The sequence below is a fragment of the Phyllostomus hastatus genome, unplaced genomic scaffold (genome assembly GCF_019186645.2).
Source record: "Phyllostomus hastatus isolate PE091 unplaced genomic scaffold, TTU_PhHast_1.1 phas_scaffold_93, whole genome shotgun sequence".
Lineage (NCBI taxonomy): Eukaryota > Metazoa > Chordata > Mammalia > Chiroptera > Phyllostomidae > Phyllostomus > Phyllostomus hastatus.
Window position 1 is genome coordinate 6,754,720 of NW_025334042.1, and position 20,015 is coordinate 6,774,734.

Below are 20,015 nucleotides of genomic sequence, written 5' to 3' on the forward strand. Positions count from 1 at the left end.
CAGCATTCCAGATGAGAGAAGGGGTTAAGCTGGAAGAAGGAAGGCATAGTGCCTGTCAGGAAAGGAAAAAACTTTTTCAGAAATCTCCCAAAGGCCTCCACTTTTATCTCGCTGACCAAAGTTAGAGGTGGTCAGTGACCATCTCTAGCTGCAAGAGAGGCTGAGATTTTTAGCGGGACACCTTAGTTTACTGAACAAAAATTCCCCATTTTAATAAGGAGTAAGGGGTGAATGGATATTATGAAGGCAGGCAACCAACAGTGCCACTAGGAACACAGTAAGTTTAAGGTCTCAGTTGAACATTCAAATGGTAAAGTCAAGTAAGATTCGAAATACAAGCCTGAATTCTGATGAGAGCAGTTTGGGAGTCATTGGCGTGTAGAGTATATTTAAAGTCAAGAGGGCAGATAGGATCAATTAGGGTTAGAGTAGAATTGGAAACTAGTCATTTTTGCATTTATTACTGTGATCTGCTTTAATTAATTTTATTCAACAAACTTTTAATAAACTTATACATTTTCTGTGTGTCAGAAACTGTCTCAGAACCTTAGAACAGAAAGATGAAAGTGTCTCTGTCTACAAGCTTAAACACAGAACAAAAGGGAAATCAGTTTTATTAGATGATTCACTACAACATATATAAAATTAATTTATTTACATAAATATGTAGCAGTACATCTGAATTATGACAGTAGCCCTCTTGCAGATTCACTTTTTAATGAGAATTTAAGTAATTACCTTGAATAATTTGAGATTCACCTGTGTACATACATATACATTGGCATATTTTAATTTGGAAATGAATTAAGAAAGCTCTGAATTTTTTAATATAACTAAACACTAACATTAGTAAATTTGCTGTTAAGAGCAACATAATGCATTATGGAATCCTAAATTAACTTTGCAATTTTGAATAGGAAGATCAGGGAATTATTTGTCAGAAGACCCTAGTTTAGATTGGGGCTAAATAATGGCTTATTGACTTAATTGCTACCTATAATTTATCTTGGAAGTCTCATAGGTGTTTCAAACTTATCATATCCCAAACTAGGTTCTTTGTCTTACCCACCCCTCATTCCTTTGTATCATGCTTTCCTGTATTTTTTTTGAAGTGAATGGCACTACCATCCTTTTGACTCTACACAGAACTCTAGTTATCACGCTAGACAGCCATCACCTCATTCCACTCCATCAGTAACATGCGCAGACTTCACCTCCTAAACATTTCTTGAATATGTCCTTTTCCTCCCTCCTGGATCATTATCATCTTAATCATACTCTCCAGTCATGCTCCTTTAAAATCCATCTCTGTAGCTAAATGATCTTACTAAGCTAAAATGTCCAATTCATTACTTTCATTAAAATCTGGCAAAACCTCCCCAGCATTCTTTAAAAGTAATGTCCTGTGTAAAATCAGTTTTAAAAATATTGGGCTAACCTGAGTTAAAGAGGTCCTTTTATTGCAGGACTCCTTGGAACCTTCAATATGCTAACATATGCATTGTGAATCACTAAGTAGAGGTAAAATTAAGGAGATTTCCAGACAAAAGTCACAGTGAAGTTATTATTTTAAGGAACACCCAGAACGTGCCATGAAATACCTGTATGAATACCTGTACTTCATATAAATTGGCTTAGGAAATTTGGTCTACAGAAAGAAATTTAGTTATCTTAATGTGGCAATAAGAATTCCTATGAACTGGTCCTCACCTTCTTCATAAGCCTCATTTTGACCACTCCCCACCTTGAACTTCATATCTAATAACAGCAAACCACAGTCAGTTCCTGTATACAGCATACTCCCTGTGATGTTGCTAAGCTCTTCCCTCTGGCACATCTTTCTTCCTGTGGCTAAATTTACTCATTTTTCAACTCTCAGCTCAGGGACCTTCCTTGAATTACAGACTGAGATAAGTGTCTCTCTACTGAGCTTCACTTACCATAAACAAAAATTGGTAATGATCTGTTTATGTGTCTTTCCCCTTAGTTTACTGGGTGATGAAGGAACTTGAAAAAGAACAACAAGCAAAACCCAAAGCAAGTAGAAGGAAGGAAATAATATCTTGCCAAGATATGGAAGCAGCCGAAGCCCAAGTGTCCATCAGTAGATGAATAGATAAAACAACTGTGGGACATTTACACAATGGAATGCTCCTCGGCCTTAAAAAAGAAGAAAATTTTCCCCTTTGTGACAGTATGGATGGATCTATAGAACAGCATGCTGAGTGAAATAAGCCAGTCAGAGAAAGACAAATACCATATGATTTCACTCGCATGTGGAATCTAATGAGCGAACTGAACTAGTGAGGAAAATGGGGACAGGCTCCTAGATGGAGAGCAGATGAGAGCTAGTGGTGGGGGGGGGTGGTGAAGGGGTGAAGGGGTTTAGCAAAAAGGAAAAAGGACTCACAGATGTGACAGCAGTGTGGGGATTGTTTAGGAAAGGGGGTGTTAAGGAGACTAAATGGTAATGGAACAAAACATAATAAAGATAAAAAAAAAAAGACAGAGACTATGGTGCGGCGGTGATGATGATGGTGATGATAGCTAAACTTATTTCACTCACTAGGTACCAGGCTCTGTATATGAATTATTTCATTTAATATTCACAAAACATTCATAATGTAGGTATTATTAATATTTTCATTTTGTAGATAAGGAAGCTAGGGCTTAAAAAGGCTGAGGAATTCGCCTGAGGCCGTGTAGCCAGTGAGTAATAAGCTGGGGCGGGAAGTAAGACAGCCTGACTCCTGAGGCTGCACCTTTTGGCACTGTGTCTGCAACGCCTGCGTGGGGCCTGGCAGTGACCATAACAAATGCTTTCTGATCTGAGCTCAGTGTGTGTGCGTGCATGCCTGTCCTAAAACTACTAGTACCGAGGAAGCTGCATATAGTATAGGATAGGGAAACATTTGCTGTTAAATTTAATTTGTGGCCAAAATGGCAGTAGGAAGGGAGCTTTCCTGTTGTCTTAAGACATATGCTCTGGGGATGGCCAAGCCGTTTCACATCTGGGTTAGTCTTGCAGGATAAAAAGCATGATCTGATTGTTTAATTAGGACTATTGATAGTTACCTAATTGAGTAATATCTAATAAATCCTTTCATTCAAAAGTCAATGGGAATTTCTAGTTAGGAGTGAGTGTGGGAAATACTTGATCTCAAAAATATTTTCCTACATGAAGAATATATATGTATTCGTGAGAGATGTTGAATAGTCAATGAAATTTTGTGAGCAAAAATTAAACACTTATCATAGGCCTAGCACAGTTGACAGCTGCTTTTGAGAGCTGCAGAATAAGTTTATGACAGCTGCTGCACTGTAGAATTTTGGTATGTGGCTTGGGAGATTCTAAAGAATCTTATAGTAAGTCTCTAAATTGGTGTTTTTTAAAGGGAAATTTCAAATATATTATTTTGTTGTACCCTGTGAGGATTAGAAGTCATCATGATATGATTCTAATTTGAAATACAAGTAAGAAATATGTGGAGTCATGGTTTCTATACACCTGTTCTTTTCTTCTTAATCAAATGTTGCAAATATTAGAAACATTGAAGAAGAGTTTATAAATGATAAAAATAATTGATAAGTCCATAATATATGTTTTATGATTTTGTTTAAGAAGTAGCTATTTCATGTTAGATCAAGTTAGTCATTGTTTAGAATAGAGAAGTGCATAAATTTCTATTCCAAATTAACTATAAACGAGAATGCTTGCAAATAACTGGGCTTCTTCTCTGTTTAATATGTACTTTGCTGCTTGGAATAACTTCTTTTCCTTATTTCAGAATTCTTTCATTATAAAAAGTTTCCTAATCCCCATCCCCTTTTTTTTTCTTCTGAGAATTAACCATTCATTTATCCCTTATACTCATTGCAAGTTGGAGCCTGGGATTTACTGGATTTCTCACTGTGGGTACATTGTTTCTTCATGTTCAGCCCTCCGTCTTAAGCATATGTGTTTTCAATGAACCATCTGTTAATTTACCTGGGAAAGAGCTCTCAACACCATTAGAGTCAGTAAGTCCATTGGTCTCGTTTTTCAGTCTTAGCTATTGTTCAGACCGTGTGTTAAAGCTTGTGTGCCTAGACGATCCAGAAAATACGTGCTACAATATAACTTCTTTGTACTTGTATGAGACCATAGCATGAGACAATAGAGCTGGGGGGCCCTGAACTTACAGGGAGGAAAAATTTTTGACTTTTTCTTTAGCTGAATGTTATAAAACTCTAAAACTTAAATTCGAGTTGTTGTTGCAGATGGGTTAAATAAAATCCATCAACTCACAGTATTTTTCCTGTTTCTAGTCACTAGTGAACTATGGAAGCCTAAAAAAATGTTCTAAAATAAGATATAAAATTTGGGTTAGGGTTATAAGTTAGTAGTTCCTTTTTGCCCTGCCCCCAAATTATTTTTAGGCCCTGGACCTCTGAACCAAGTACTGCAAGGCAGCTTTTAACTTTTTATCAGAAGCCAGTGGTCTCCCCTCTTCTTTGTCTTCCCTATCTGGTTGGCAAACGCTTCTGTGGTGACCCAATTCTGCTTCCTGTTCAAACTGTATAAATGATTCGTTTGATTCAATATCTGGCTTTTGATCCAATTTGCAAATATAGAGTTGAGAATGATCACATTCATTAGCTGATTCATTTTTTCTCTGCTGACCAAATTTGGATCATTTCATTGTTAAGGTTAGATGAGGGAAAAAGAAGCTCTTTGAAGTTCCTCCTACTCATGCTTTTATGGGTCTGATATGGTGGCTTACTGGGGCAGAAGCATGGCATGGTTGACTCAACCCATTTCCAGATGTCTTCACCCTTTCCTACTTCTACAGTAGAGAATGGAGAAGCTAGTCCCTGTCCGAATCTCCTGTGAAGCAAGGGGAAATGTTTTGACAGCATTCTGGCCAACAACTCTGAAGCATAGGTGGAATTCTGCTGAGAAGGGTTTGGGGAAGAGCCTTTTGTTTCCCGACAAAAGAGATCAGAAGCTGCTGGCACTACTCTTTGCACCTTTTTTTCTTTTTTGTCTTGAACATGGTTACGATGTCTGGACCTAAAGCAGTCATCTTGAGGCTTTGAGACCATAGACCAATGTACTAAAAATGGTAGCACAGAACTGCAAAAGAAACGTTGATTTTTATTATATCATGGAGCCCCACATATACAGAACTGGTTCCCTCTAGACATTATATATGAAAAACAAGTCCCTTTGGGATGCATTTAAGACATGTCTACAAGTTCTTTGATACTCCTCTCCTCACAAGATGTAGTCTAGTTCCCCTTCTCTTGAATATAGGCCAATCTTAGTGACTTGTGTCTAACCAGTAGACAGTAAGGGCGACACTGCCTGACTCCCCAAGCTCTATAGATCATAAAAAGGGATACAGTTTCTGCCTTCTTATCCCTCTCTCGAACATGTGACTTGGGAACCTTGAGTTGAATATCAACTGCCATGCTGAAGAAGCCATATAAGGGACCATAGATAAAGGGGTGTCCAAGGAGCCCCAGCTGTACCAGACCCCAACTCTCTTAGTTTTCCTGTCAAAACCAGACCGACTTGTGAGTGAAGCAGTCTACAAATGGTTCTGGCCCATGGTCTTCAAGCTGCCCCAGCTGATGCTGAGGGGAGCAGACAAGCCTCTCCAAAACTGTAGATTCATGAGCAAAATAAATGCTTTTTTAAGTCACTAAATTTTGGGGTGGCTTTTTATGTAGCAATAGAAAACTAGAATACTCTATTTTTTTAAAGATTTTTTTATTTATTCATTTTCAGAGAGGGAAGGGACGGAGATAGAGAGAGAGTGAGAAACATCAATGTGCAGTTGCTGGGGGTCATGTCCTGCAACCCAGGCATGTACCCTGACTGGGAATCGAACATGCGACACTTTGGTTTGCAGCCCGTGCTTAATCCACTGAGCTACGCCAGCCAGGGCTGGAATACTCTATTTTTTAAGTAAAGATTTTATTTATTTATATTTAGAGAGAGGGGAAAAGAAGGAGAAAGCAAGGGAGAGAAATATCAATGTGTGGTTGCCTCTCACATGCCCCCTAATGGGGACCTGGCCTGCAACACAGGCATGTGCCCTGACTGGGAATTGAACTGGTGACCCTTTGATTCGAAGGCTAACCCACTGAGCTACACTAGCAAGGACCCTATTTTTTTATACTACTGCTATTTGGATGTTCTGTATGTGAGGCTAAGCATTCCTATCGGAAATGCTTAGCAATAGAAAAGATGAAAAGAAATTGCTAAAATAACCTTTCTAAATTACTAGATGTATTGATTATCCTTTCTATCCTCTCTTAACCTGGCCATGGTAATCACGTCGACTATAGTACTGATGTCACCATTTTCCATTGAAGTCGATGCTATTTTAGTTATATAAAGGTTTTATTTACAGTAAGACTGGACTACTAGAAATGTGGAAAAGGAGACATTTCAATTTAGGGTACCATACTGCTGTTTTCCTGCTCTTTTGCAGTTTGATAACAATAAAAACAGCATCGATACCTGCCTCACTGGCCAGTAAATCTTGTCTGAGTCCCCGTCTTCATCAAAATCCCATCAGTGTTTGAGGCTCTTTTCTTAATAAAATGCCCCTAACATTTGACAGCTTTGCTTTCTCATTGGCATTTGCAGCTTTTTAAATAGATGAATATTTAATGTCATATTTAATAGGTCAGGTTCTTTGAAGCAAAATCCCATTAGTTAGTTTCCACTTTTTAAAGAGTGGATGGTCACTAATTATTGTTAGAATTTATTTAAAAGTTTTATTGTATGGTTTTAATCATAAACTCATTTATAAATCCAGTATGGAGAAACTAGTAGGATTGTTTTACATTAATATTCATATCCTTATATGGAAGCTGCAGTAGAAGTTAAAAATCTTTCATCCAAAAGTAACATAATGCTATTTCTAGTGATGGAAATTCCTAATCAGCTTTGCAATATTGTTTGGGCAACTTTCTTGTTCCACTACACTGAAACTTTAAACCTAGAGGAACAAAGTGTAACTCCCGAAAACTGGTTGCACAAAAGCCAATTTTATTTTTGTGTGTTTATTTACTCAGCGTCCACATCTTTAAACTGCTGGGAAACTCCGGGCTGGGTGGAGCAGCACATGTGTCATTGCAAGGGTGCCGTGGGACGGGAGGGACGTGGAAGCTGACCGGGGCAGCGGAGGGGTCCTTGCGTAAGTGATATCATATGCAGAAGCGGCCTCTGGGGTTTGAAAATAGCTGGGCAGGGAGTGTCAGCCTTTCTTGGATCTGATTCCTTGATTTACTGTCCTTGAGGGTCAGACCTATATTTCTGGGTGGGCTGGAGAGTCTCAGTGCACCCAGTTCCTAATATCAACTCTGCATAATAGCTCAGAGGCCTGGAGATGATTTTTCTTCTCTTTTTGTCTCAAGGCAGCAAGGTGCAGCCTGCAAAAGCTGAACCAACATCTCAGTTGGAAGCCAAAACAGGACAGATGTTTTATGCTGCATCTCAAATGCAGTTGTTTCCACCATAGTTACTTTAAATAAACAGGAAACACAGAAAAATAGAGAAGATGACTGCTTTTCCATGGCAGTTCCAAAGCAGATTAAAACTAGCACTAATTCCCCAACCCCTCCTTCTCCCTACGAGCTTTTCTTGGGGAACTGAATTATTGATGAACGAGATAATGCCTTGTATTCATGCTACTTGATATTTTTACTTTTGTAACTTGTGAAAAATAAGCTGTTACTGCTTATCTACCCTGGTGCCAGAGATTCCTTGGGGGCCCATATAATAATTTACTTTGCACTGAGCCCCCCTCTAGCACCTGAGGAAATACACAATCAGTGGACAGTCATATAAGACCGTGGGAGTGGTGGGAGTTGGAGTGACATTTAACAAAGTTAAGAACACAACATAACTACATATTAGATCCGCCATTTGCCTGTGGTAACCCTGATCCCCAAGCACCCTAGCCTGTCAAGTTTCACAAGAGATCCTCCTTAGGGGCAGGCAGGCTTTTCTGTTTCTGGCATCGTGTGCTCTGAATCTCATTCGGTGGTCCTCTGGACTAGAACCCTTAGCTCCAGTCCCCAGCGCCTCCTATGCCTTCTACAAGCTAATGCCTTTTCTTAAGTTTACCTGATGTCTACAACATCCCTCTCCACTGCTTCCCTTACTTCTTGGTATCAGCAGACAGAGCCCTTCAATTCTTCTCTAATGCTGGCGCCTCTTCCGGAAGTCCTACGTGCCATCAGAAACCAGAAAACAATCTCTCATCCACATAAGTGATTGCTTTTAGAAGCATTTCCCATTCAAGCTGACTCTTTCCAGAGATCTGCATTCTTTCATTCACTGAAGCCATATTTCTCACAGCATTAGAATTATCTGGGATGCTTCCTAAAACACAGGTTCCCACTCAACCAGGCTCTCTCAAGTCTGCATATGTAACAAGCTCTTCAGGGAGGCAGCTCATTCCATCTCAAGATCAAGGTGCAGGGCACTAGTTAATTTTATCCTTTTATACATCAAGCTTAGGATTTCTTTTGAGGGATGAGAATATCTTCTCACCCTCATGGTTTGGAAACCTCAGGAACAGTCTGCCAATTTCAACAATTGGGACACTACCCAGCCCTTCTGCTTGAAATGTCTCAAAGCAACTGCAACTGTGCTTTGTGGGAAAACTTGAGGCTGAGAACTCCATCTGACCTTTCATCCTTGGTTTTTGGCTAGCCTTCCCATGCACCTTTGAGGAGCTCCCTCCCCTCCAGGTCATCTGTGTTCCCCTGTACTCTGGTCTTTTCCTTGCTCTGTGCGTCCCCTCCCTAAGCACCTGTGTCTTACCACACCTGTTCAGTCCCATCCTCTCTCTCTCTGGATTTCCACTGAAGGGTAAATCCCCTTCATCATATTCCTAGACTATGGCTTCAGCTGAACCCTGGCTGTCTCTGGGGATTCTCTTTCCTTCTTAGTCCTCTTAAGTGGCAGCCACCCTTTCCCCATACCTATCACAAACCACGAAAGCTGATGGTGGCAGGCGTGGAATAGACTTGGGAAGCAGCAGCCAACATTTTCTGTGAGGGACCAGATAGTAAATATCTTCACACTCAAGCCTGCCATTGGAGCACAAAAGCAACCACAAATGTAAATAAACAAATGAATGCAAATTTCATATAATTTTTGATTCATCATAAAATATCACTCCTTTTTGGAAAAAAGTCAACTATTTAAAAATGTAAAATCATTTTTAGCTCATGGGCCATACAAAAGCAGGAGATAGGCTGGGTTTGGCCCATGGGCTATATAGTTCATTGACTCTTGATCTAAATCAGTGCTTCTCAAACTTGAACATATGTACATACCACTAAGGATCTTGTTAAAATGCAGACTCTAATTAAGTAGATCTGGGGTGGAACCTGAAATTCTGCATTTCTGAAAAGCCCCCAGGTGATATGAATGCTCCTAATCAGCATACCATACTTTGAACAGCAAGATGCTACAATCATGTGTACAAATTTGTTCTTTATATAATAAAGGCATTAGAAATGCTTTAATGATATAAGAAAATGCTCATACTGTGATGCATGGTAGGTAGCAAGGCCATGTGGAAAGCATGGTAGTTGAGAGAACAGTCCTTTAAACCAAACAGACTTCCACTTACCAGTCAAATGAATCTGGACACACTTCTTAAACTGTTTCCATTGATTCAACTGCAAAATGAGATAATATTCTCTGTTTCAGAAGTTGTTTTTGATTTTAACATGATAATGCACTTAGCAAATGCTCAATAAATCTTAGCCATTATTATTATTAATAAATATAAAGAGCAAGATATGAACCTGTAGATAAAAATAAGAACTTTAATTTTGAGTGCCTCAGGGGATTTCCTTGCTTTCTTTCTTGGAAAATATTTGTAAGGGTCATGACCATTCATTCATTCAAGAAACATTTGCTGAGCTGCTACTTCTCCTGCCAAGCAATGTTCTTTGCTGGATCTCCTAAGATGAATGAAATGTAAGCTAACTTAGCTGGGGGAGATGGAAGCAAACAGCAATTTCAGCGGAGAGTAAGCCTGCATGAGACTATATGCAGAGTGCTGGAGATTGCACAGGAAAGAGCCTCCACTCTGCTATGAGGAGTTGCTGGAGGGATTCCGCTAGACTTCATTGATGAATGTGGGTCTGCCTGATGGAGGGATAAGGAAACAGGGTACGTGAAGTCAGTGGACAATTCAGGCGAGCCCAGGGAAACCAGACCCCAGTGATGTGTGGGAAAGGCCAGGGACAAGACCCTGACCCACCAGAACAGACATGGCCTTTATGCCACAGCGGTTTGGACTGGCTGGTTATGAGCCCTGAGTGGGTCATTATCCCTTTTTGTAAAACATCCTGACAATACCATAATATGTGCCAGCAGAGACTCTGAGAAAAGGCAGCTCCAGAAAACCCTTGACCATTTTTGCCAGAGTCACAGAAATACCGAGGAGCCCTCATGCTGAGCCAAGTCATCCCAGACTGCACCCTAAGGAATGCAGGGTGGGGTGGGGGTAGGTTTACAGCTGCTCATATGAAAAATAATGCAATAATTAGTAAATAATAATACAAGAATAAATTCTTTTGTGTACTCATAATTGTAAATCTACTTTTGCCTCACCCTGTATTAGACTGGATGAGAATTCTCTGCTACTTGGGACTTACTGTATTAGAGCCAAAGGAAAATAGCCTTTGTTGGTAAGTAGCCTTCTGGGAACCTACTTGGTTCCCAGCTAAATTACCACCTAAGTGTCTGCTGCTGGAGGGACTTTGCATGGTGCTGCCGGGGCTATGGCAATCAAGTTTGGCTTTAGCCATGGAGAGTTCAACCTCTACTAGAGAAAATGAGCATACAAATCACTAGACCACAAGGTGAAGGGAGGCAAACGAAGTTTTGTGGAATTTTATAGGGAGAAGAAAAAGATGATAAGGAGCTTGGGTCTGTGGGTGGGGGCTTTAGATGAGCTTCATGGAGGAAGCAGCATTTGAGTTGGCCTTTGAGATAGATGTTTCCATTTCTGGGTGCTCCCTTCCAAATTGTCAGCTCGTTGAGGGTGGAGGAGTTTATAAATAGCTAACTCTAATCAATGGTACTGGAACTGATGGTAGGTTCCTGAACTGACCTTCAGAGTAGGGTCCTAAAGCTGCCATCTGAAATGACCCTGAACCTGTAGGGCAAAGCTTGCCATCAAATAAAATGTGGATTACAGCCCTAGAATAGAAATTTAGAAATGGCTCCTGGAAATCTCTGTCTTCCCTCTTTGATTCCCTGGGGCCTTCTGTCTTCCACAGCAGGGCTTCTAAATTAGAGGACCACGTGTGTGAGATGCAGTGGGCCCAGCAGTAAGGGGGTATGAAGGGAGGTAGGTGCTTTACCTGGGCTAGGACATTTGCATCCTGACACAGGGTGTCCTGGTTCCAGCTTGCTATCCTGTCTGTTCATTCTTCCTTTCTCAGTGGTAAGGGTTGACTTTTCTGCTCTAATACCCTCCTAAACCATGCTTAATCTTTGAATTAATTTTTCTCTATTTCACCTGCTTTAAGTGAAATTTAATCATATCTGGGCCTATCTGGTAACTCTACAAGGCCCCAGCTGAGTTTCTTGGCCTGAAGAAAGATTTGTGCTTGGGACTTGGAGCTGCGAAAAGGATGTGAAAGAGGCTACCACAGGGCTGTTTCCAAGACCAGACTGTGGACTAGGTTTGGGCTCAATGGAGAGGGCTCTACAGCAGAAGCCAAAAGGGCTGTTTTTTTTTGTTTGTTTTTACAAGGAACTCTGAGGCAAAGAGCCACAAGCAATGTTGCTTCAGGGTCCTGTTAAGAAAACGCTACTCAGAGTGCACCCAGACCCTGTCAATCCCTTCTAGAGCTAGTGTTTACAGAGTCCTGAGCACTTATGGCTCAGGTTTTGGGTCTTCCCATAGTGTTACGGGCCAAAAAACATTTTCCTATTGAACAGAGCTTTTTACTTCAGCAGTTTCAGTTTCGGATCTCTGTAAATTGACCCCTGGACAGGGAAGCAGAATTTTTACAGAGGGCTGGGGTGAGATGATACTCCGAATGGTTGCTTGTGTGGCAGACCTCACTGGTGAGGCTGAGGTGCAAGAACAGAAGCCTATTTGATATGGTCAACAGTACAGGGTGGGGCAAAAAGTTTACAGTTGTGAGTATGCAAAACACAGAGTTTATTCTTTTATTATTATTTATTAATTATTGTATCATTTTCCATACAAACAACTATAAACCTACATTCGCCCCACCCTATTTTGTAATAACTGTGTGTGGTACCAGTTGGTACCAGAAGTAGTAAGGGGACCACTTTGTAAAGTATGTGATTGTCTAACCACCGTGCTGTACACCTAAAACTAATACAAAATAATATTGAATGTAAACTGTAATTGAAAAGAATTTAAAAAAGAAGCCTGTTTGTGAAGACACGTGAGATGCCCTTGGATGTTCCCAAACATGCACACAGGAGAAGATATTACTGAGGTTCCTCCTTATACGGTCAGGAGAACACATTAATAAGGTATGAGTTGTTACTGTTATTGTAACCTCCTTTGTACCCATTAGCTGGGGAGGCTGGGGAGAATGTGAATTAACATTTGTGAATACACATTCATGCATATGAGATTAATACTAAAAGCACTATTCCAGGAAGGGGTGTCACTCACCCATTGACAAGCACTGTGGCAACATAGGTCTCTGTGAACAGGTGCCACATTTTATACAGATATAAATCAGCAAATCTAATCTGCAACTATTTCTCAGTTTGCTAAGCCGTTCTCATCAATATGTAGCAGCATAGCACGAGGCCTTTCCCCATCAGGTGGGGGTTTTTGTTTTCAGAGGATCTGTCTTGGCCCCTAGAATGTGTAACTGGGACTTTGTCATCTTGTTCACTTCTGTATCCTCGGTGCCTAGGTGCCTGGCATATAACAGGTACTTAATAATTATGAATGAATGAATGAATAAATGAACACTGGGTTTTATGTATGAGATGGAAACCATCTCTCTCTTTTCTCAGCTGCTGTTACTTCTGCCAAGTCTACCTTGAGTCCTTGGCCTATGGAAAATTCCACCCTCTCAGTGTAGAGACTGTGGGTGGTTCCCAGGGCATTGTGGGTCAGCATGTGGGTGTGGATTCTGGTACAGACAAAGAGGCTCTGGCCTTAACAGATAGTCCACAGGTCTCAGGGGGACTTTCAGGCAGAGTACTATAAACTTCATCTTCCTTAAGACACTTAATTTTTTCCCATTATGAAAATAACACATGCTTGTTAACTGAAGATTAAAAATGCTAGAAAAATACAAAGGTGGAAAAATTACCCATAATCTCTTTACCCCAACACAAACCTGTCCTTCTCTTTCTTCTGGATTTTTGGAACAGCTTTTAAATCTGCTCCCTTCCCTCCAGCTTTCCCATCCTTTAATCTAGTTGCAGGGCCAGGGAGAGATCTTCCTAAAACACACACCTTGAAACACTTGAAAGGCTTCCCGTTGTCCTCAGTGCCCAAACTACTCAGTAGGGTTGGCTCTGGTTGTCTCTTCAACTTCTTATTCCTCTGAGCCCCTATCATATCACACTTGTGCCAAATGGAATTTCCTTCAGTTCTTTAAAGGGGCTGCAGTGTCTCAGGCTGCTTCTGGTCTTGTTCATGAGCTGTTCACTCTGCTTGGAACTCTCTCCATCTTTCTTGGTTCTGTTCTTTCTTTTCTTCTGTTTCCTAGTCTGTATCTGTTTTTTTCATCTCTTCTCTCTCTGATTCAGAATTTAGATACTGCTTGCCCTGATAAAACTTCCCCGACTATCCTCTCCCCTCCCCCTACCAAATCTGAGTGTGTAGGTCCTCCTGTTTGCTTCTGAAAGCCCACAGGTTTCCCCCACCACATCGCTCATTGTGCGGCATTTTAGCCCTTGTCTGTGAGAGCATCTCTGCATGCCCAGCGCATAGCACGGCGCCTGCTTCATGTCACACAGCTCAATAAATATTTGTGGAAGTGAATTTAAATTGAAGCATCATTTACGTTTTAGAAACATTTCCTCTTGCCTTTTGCTTTAATCATGTGTTTTCCATTTTACATGAATATAATTAATCATGTAAATTTTTTGTTAAAGCCCATATCATATCATCATTTTAATCTTATTTTTGATTTATGGGTTTTTAAAATTTAACATTATATGAAGGATTTTCAATTTTACCCAGTCTTTATAAACTTCATTTTTGATGACTGCATACTATTCTATCAAGTGGATATACTCTGGTTCATATCTACTTTAGGATATTTAAGATTGTCTGCCTACTAAAATTTGTTAATAATTTTGCTATAATTATCTTTGGGCATAAAGTTTTTCATCTTTTAAATTGTTTCTTAAAACATCCACAGTAAAATTTTAAGGTCACTGAGTATTTAAAGAAAGTTCTTAATACATCTTGTCTAACAGCCTTCATGAAGTGTTATTTATTCATTTATATTGCCACTAGCGATTTATGTGAGGGCTTATCTCACCTACCCTCACCAAAGTTACTTCCTTTTCCACCATTAAAAACTTTCCCTGGCTGGTGTAGCTCAGTAGACTGAGCACGGGCCTGCAAACCAAAGTGTCACTGATTCAATTCCCAGTCCAGGGCACATGCCTGGCTTTCTGGCTGGGTCCCCAGCGGGGGGCATGGGAGAGACAACCACACACTGATGTTTCTCTCCCTCTCTTTCTCCCCTCCTCCTCTCTCTAAAAAGAAATAAAATCTTTTAAAAAAGAACTTTCAAAGACCATGTACCTCCCCAGACAGCTGCAGCACCAAGGACACAGGGCCGCGTTTGCCCCTTGCTTCACCCCCATTCAAGGGCAGTGTCTCCATCCCATTTGCAGAGTGCAGACTTTGCCAGCTTTCTCCCCACTGGGCTGTGCAGTCACTCTGAGCATCTATTTCTTCCTCTTGGTGGGGGGTGAGACAGCTTTAAGTTTGCTCTTTTTATTTTATTTCAAACCCTATAGATGGGCACAGGGCAACCTCTACCCTCATTGCCCACCCTTGCATCACACACACACACACACACACACACACACACACACACACACAGATAAGTTAACGTCTACCTGAGGGCAGTGCCCACTGACGCCACCTTCCCCCTCACCTCGTCCTTTCCCTGGCTCTCTAATTCCTTTGCTCTTTCTGTAGTTCCAACTCATTTCCTTCTTTCCTCCTCCCTTTCTCTCTCTTTCCCTCCTTCTCTTCCTTTCTTCCTTCAGCCATTTATTCAACAAATTTAGCAAGTATCTACTAGGCCAGGCAGAAGTGCTGGAATACACAGGAAATAAAGCAGGAGTGATTCCTGCCTTCATGGAGTTTACATTCTAGATTAAAAACAAACCAACCAACACATTACCCATTGAGATAGACATTATGAAGGAAACAAAGGCTGAGAGAATAATGAAAATACATTTAAGTAGACTAATACTTTCCTCCTTCCCTCCTTCCCTCTCCCATTCTCCCCACTTAACCCTTTAACTGCGTCTTTTCTTCTTTGCAGCACTTACTGCATCTGGCACAACATGTATAATATTTCCCTGTTTGTTTGTTTATTATGTTTCCTCTAACTCTAATGTAAACTGCAGGGAGGCAGGAGCTTTGCAGTTCACTGCTGCATCTAGCCAACTGCAGGTTCTCCATAAATATTTGCTGGATGGCTTCACGAGTGGAAAAGGCTTTCTGGGGACTTGTATATGAAATCGGGGCCCGAGGAAGAGACAGAGCTGTTTGTGTACAGAGTTGGTGTCAGAGGTCCAGGAGGAAGAAAGAGCAGGAGCTGGGACCCTGAGGCAGGCAAAAGGAAAGAAGAAGAGCCCAGCGTGGCTGAATCAGGATGAGCAAGGGGGCAGCCACACAAGATGATGAGATTTGGCAGGTGGGCAGGGCTCTTATAATGCCAGGCCTTGTAGGCCCCAGTCAGGGGTTTGGACTTCATTCCAAGGGCAATGGGAGGCCACTGAAAGCTTTGCCTTAACATGACAGCAGGTTATGCTTCCCTGCTCTGGTAGAGGTAACTAAAATATTTGTGGGGGTGGGATGGGGTGGGGATGAGATGGGGGTAATTCTCATGGTGAGTTCCTGTACACAGATTTGTCCTCACCCTGTGACCTATATTCTCCCTAGTGGGTGTGGACGACCAGACTTCTTCCAAACCTATTGTTTTAGGACCTTGTAATTATTGTATAACTATACTGTCCTTGTTATTATGTTTCCTTATATTTTGATATCCAGCCTCTTAATGGTTGACCCATATGGGAAGCCTCAGCCCTGAGGCAGAGTCCAGAGCCATCATTTTTAGGATGACAGCAGCCCCCATCCAGATTGGGCAACTTGGGGCAACATCTTCTGTATTGCGTTTCATAATGTTAACACAACAAGAGGAGTCATGGCTTCCCCTTGACTCTGCCCTCTGGTGTGATGGCACAGAATTTTGTCCAGCCTGGTTTATGTTTCTCAGATGGTTTGGGGTCTGGTTGAGGGTCTTGCTGTGAGAATTCTGGCCCTGTGAGAGCAGCAGAGGCCCCCAACAGGGAGAACTCCAGAGCTGGGCAATGGAAAGGCCCATTGCTTCCCAGCCCTTGTCCTCAGCAGCCTTCTTTGGGGGGACACCTCCCTCCTGCCTCTGACCTCTGCAGCTTTCTCTAGTGCTCATTCTGTAGCAAGCCCCACAACTGGCCACTGCTTTTGGCTCCTTCCACAGGCATCTCTTCCTGTCACTCACCATTAGAGGTGCAAACAACCTCCTTCTCTCCACCTACTTGCTGCTTGGGTCTCCTTTACCTTGCCTTTCTCACTTGGGAACACCAGCCATTCTGGTCCAGCATTTGTCAGCTCCTCTCAGTGAAGCCATGTGATTAGCTGCCCCTGCCAGACCTGTTTCCCTTTGCCCAAACCTGGGAATCCGTGGGATCGATGCAGCTGGAAGGCGTGTAAGTAGAAAGAGTAAAATAGACAGTACGGGTGGCCGGTGGGCAGCTGGCAGAAACTGGAGACTGCAACATGAGGCACACTAGAGATGTCATTTCTCCCCTTCCTGGAGGGGTACTTCTTTTTTATTGTGAGCAAATAATCCTGCATAAATCTAAGTATTGCAATTGAATTAAATTTACAACAGACTTAGTGTGACACATATTTAATAGAATATACCTAATTGTTAGTGGGTTGCATGGCACTTAGACACACCCTGCAAGCAATTTACTGATGTATTATTTCTTTTATCCAGCTAATCCACACTTTGCTTTCCTCTTCTCACTTTACTTCTCTACCACCTATCATTGGCATTGATGGTATTTTATGATAGTGCTATATTACTACATGAGCACATCACACTTGTAGTGATTAGTAGCCTGTTAAGGAAATTAAACACAGAATCCATATGCATAGCTGACAAGTGAAGGGGTCAGTACTGTGTTCTCATCCTGGTTTTCATTCAACAGTATTGTGTGCTGTTGCATAATCACTCTTACCTAGCACACCTGAAGGTCTTAGGACCTCATTTGCCAATAGCAGAGGGGATGGCTTGGGGAGGGTGAGGATATTCTTGCAGCAAAGTGAAACCAAGTTTTGGATTCCCGGAGTCAATGGTCTTAAGATAGAAGGGTGGGAGGGTAGGATAAATTTTAAAGGAGGTGGGGCAGATAGCACAACCTGAATGCTCTATATGCCCCCGATGCATACTCTGCACCTAAAAAATATAAACAAGTCTACACCAGGGTCAGTCTTATTGTAACACTAGGAAGAAGAGATTCCTGGTCAAAGAAGGGTTTCTCTCACTTGTATGTTGCTCAAAGAGACACAGAATTTTATTCCAAAACTAGAAAAAAGGCCATAAAGGTGGCTATAAATATGAAGGATCTAGCCTCTGGGTATCTGATTGTAAGGGGTTAGGGAGAATACCTTAAGAAGGTGGAGGGCAGGTGGGGCAGTCAATGGGAGGTGTGTATGGAGGGAGGTGGCTGAATGGACATTGAAGAGACCATGGACTTCCCCACTTGGTCCTGGCACCTTACAAAAACTTTAATCTTCTCACTAGTCTTTTCTATTTTAGAATGCCATGCCTATTCCTGTAGGAACAGAAATTTTCTCCACTTACAGTACTTCCTACTTGAAACTTCCTTTAACTGGCTTGCCAAGGACAGAGGTCACACTATCTCCAATGGCAATCAGAATTTCATTGTGGCCTGTGGCGTGAGCTGCTTATTTCAGAGAGTTCGGACAGCAGCGTGAATTTGTACCCTTTTTTATGGTGGTCATGTGAATGTTTACTTTTTCTTGGTCAGTGAACCTCTGTACAGCTGCAGAAGTGACAGGAAAGTGTGAAAAGACACTAAATCCAGTTGAGCAATCTGTTCTTTGTTGGCTTTGGAGCCCCCAATAAAAAGCTACTTCAGAATAGGTCAAGTGGATGGCAAACCAGTCACGGTTGCTATAGTAACTAACAAATATGTTTGGTTTCCAGAGGCCTCGCCCCAGAAGAGGATGCTGGCTTTCGTTATGAAATTTATAAAGTTTGTTTCCCCACTATTTGTTTTCAAAGTTGTTAATAGTAACAAATTAGTCATTACCTGTAGTCCATTTATGCTCAGGTTTGGGGCTAACCTGGGCCCCACTTCCCTTGCCGCCACGGTCAGTTTCTGGTGTATGGTTCTGGTCTCTCTTATATAGCCTGTAGAGGTTTATGGGAACCACAGAAAAGCACACAGGAGTGTGGCAATGAGAAGACCAGAGCTCTGTTGTGGGACTTTAACAATTTTGGCCCTCAGTTCCATTAAAATGAGGATAAAAATATCTGCCCTGCCTACCTGATGGAGTTTTGTGAAGATACATGAGGCTTTAGATGTAAACATGATTTGAAATATTTAGTGCATTGTGTTCACTTAAGAGGGAGCATAATAATTTAACTTCTCGATCTTCAGATAGAATCCTTATTACAATGACTAATGTATGTATTTCTTCTTAAGTATCAATCCTAATTGAGTGACAGTGGCTGCCTCTGTGTTGAGGATTTTGAGGGTGCATCTAAGCTCACCTAGCAGTGGGGACGATCATTTAAGGATGTCTGCTACGTGTACAGGAGGGAGAAGTGGCATCACAAGTGCACGTATTTGCTACCTGGTTTAGGATGTTCCTCCATGGCTCCTGTGTTGCATTTGGAGGCTGAGCACTCATTACTGTTCTGAAGCTTGTTTGGTGCTGGTCTGCTAGCACTGATTCATGGGAGATAAACTCTTAGCATTCTAGGCTGAAACTTGTAATGCTTTTGTTTTTATAAAACAACATTTTGATTCTTGCTGGTAAAAGTGAAATGTGTTTATTGTTTGAAATTTTACAAATAACAGAAGCAGACACAGAAAATAAGAAAAGTCCATAACATCAACATTTCTGGATAACTTTTAATATTTTGGTTATGGATTTCTTGCCATTTGATCTGAGTTATTACTTTTTAAAGGATCACTGGTTGCTGTGTAGAAAATAGATTGCAGACAGGCAGTGGGGATGCAGAGGGGTCAGTTGAAAGGTCTTATAGAAGTCTACAGGAAAGATGCTGGTGGCCTGGGCTGAGGGCTCCCTGGTGGAGCCAGCGAGAGGGTGCTGGATTTGGCATGTATGTTTAACAGGGACTTGCTAATGGATTGGATATAAGGATGGAAGGCATAAAAAAGATCATATTCAGGTTTTTAGTCCCATTTCTGATAAAATGATAATCCATTTACAGAGATAGGGAACAATGAGAGAGAAGCAAGTATGTGGGTGAGGGGCATGGTGGAAATCGAGAGTTGAGTGTTGGATATGAGATGAGATGTCTGAGTGAAAATTTCACATCCCAGTGAAGTAGGCAGTTGGATATATATGGGGAATTCCTGGGAAGAGGATGGGACTAGGGATTTTAATCTGAGGATCATCAGCACAGAGAGGATGGAAAAGAGATAGAGCTGGCCTACAGAGTTATGTGCAGATGGAGAGAAA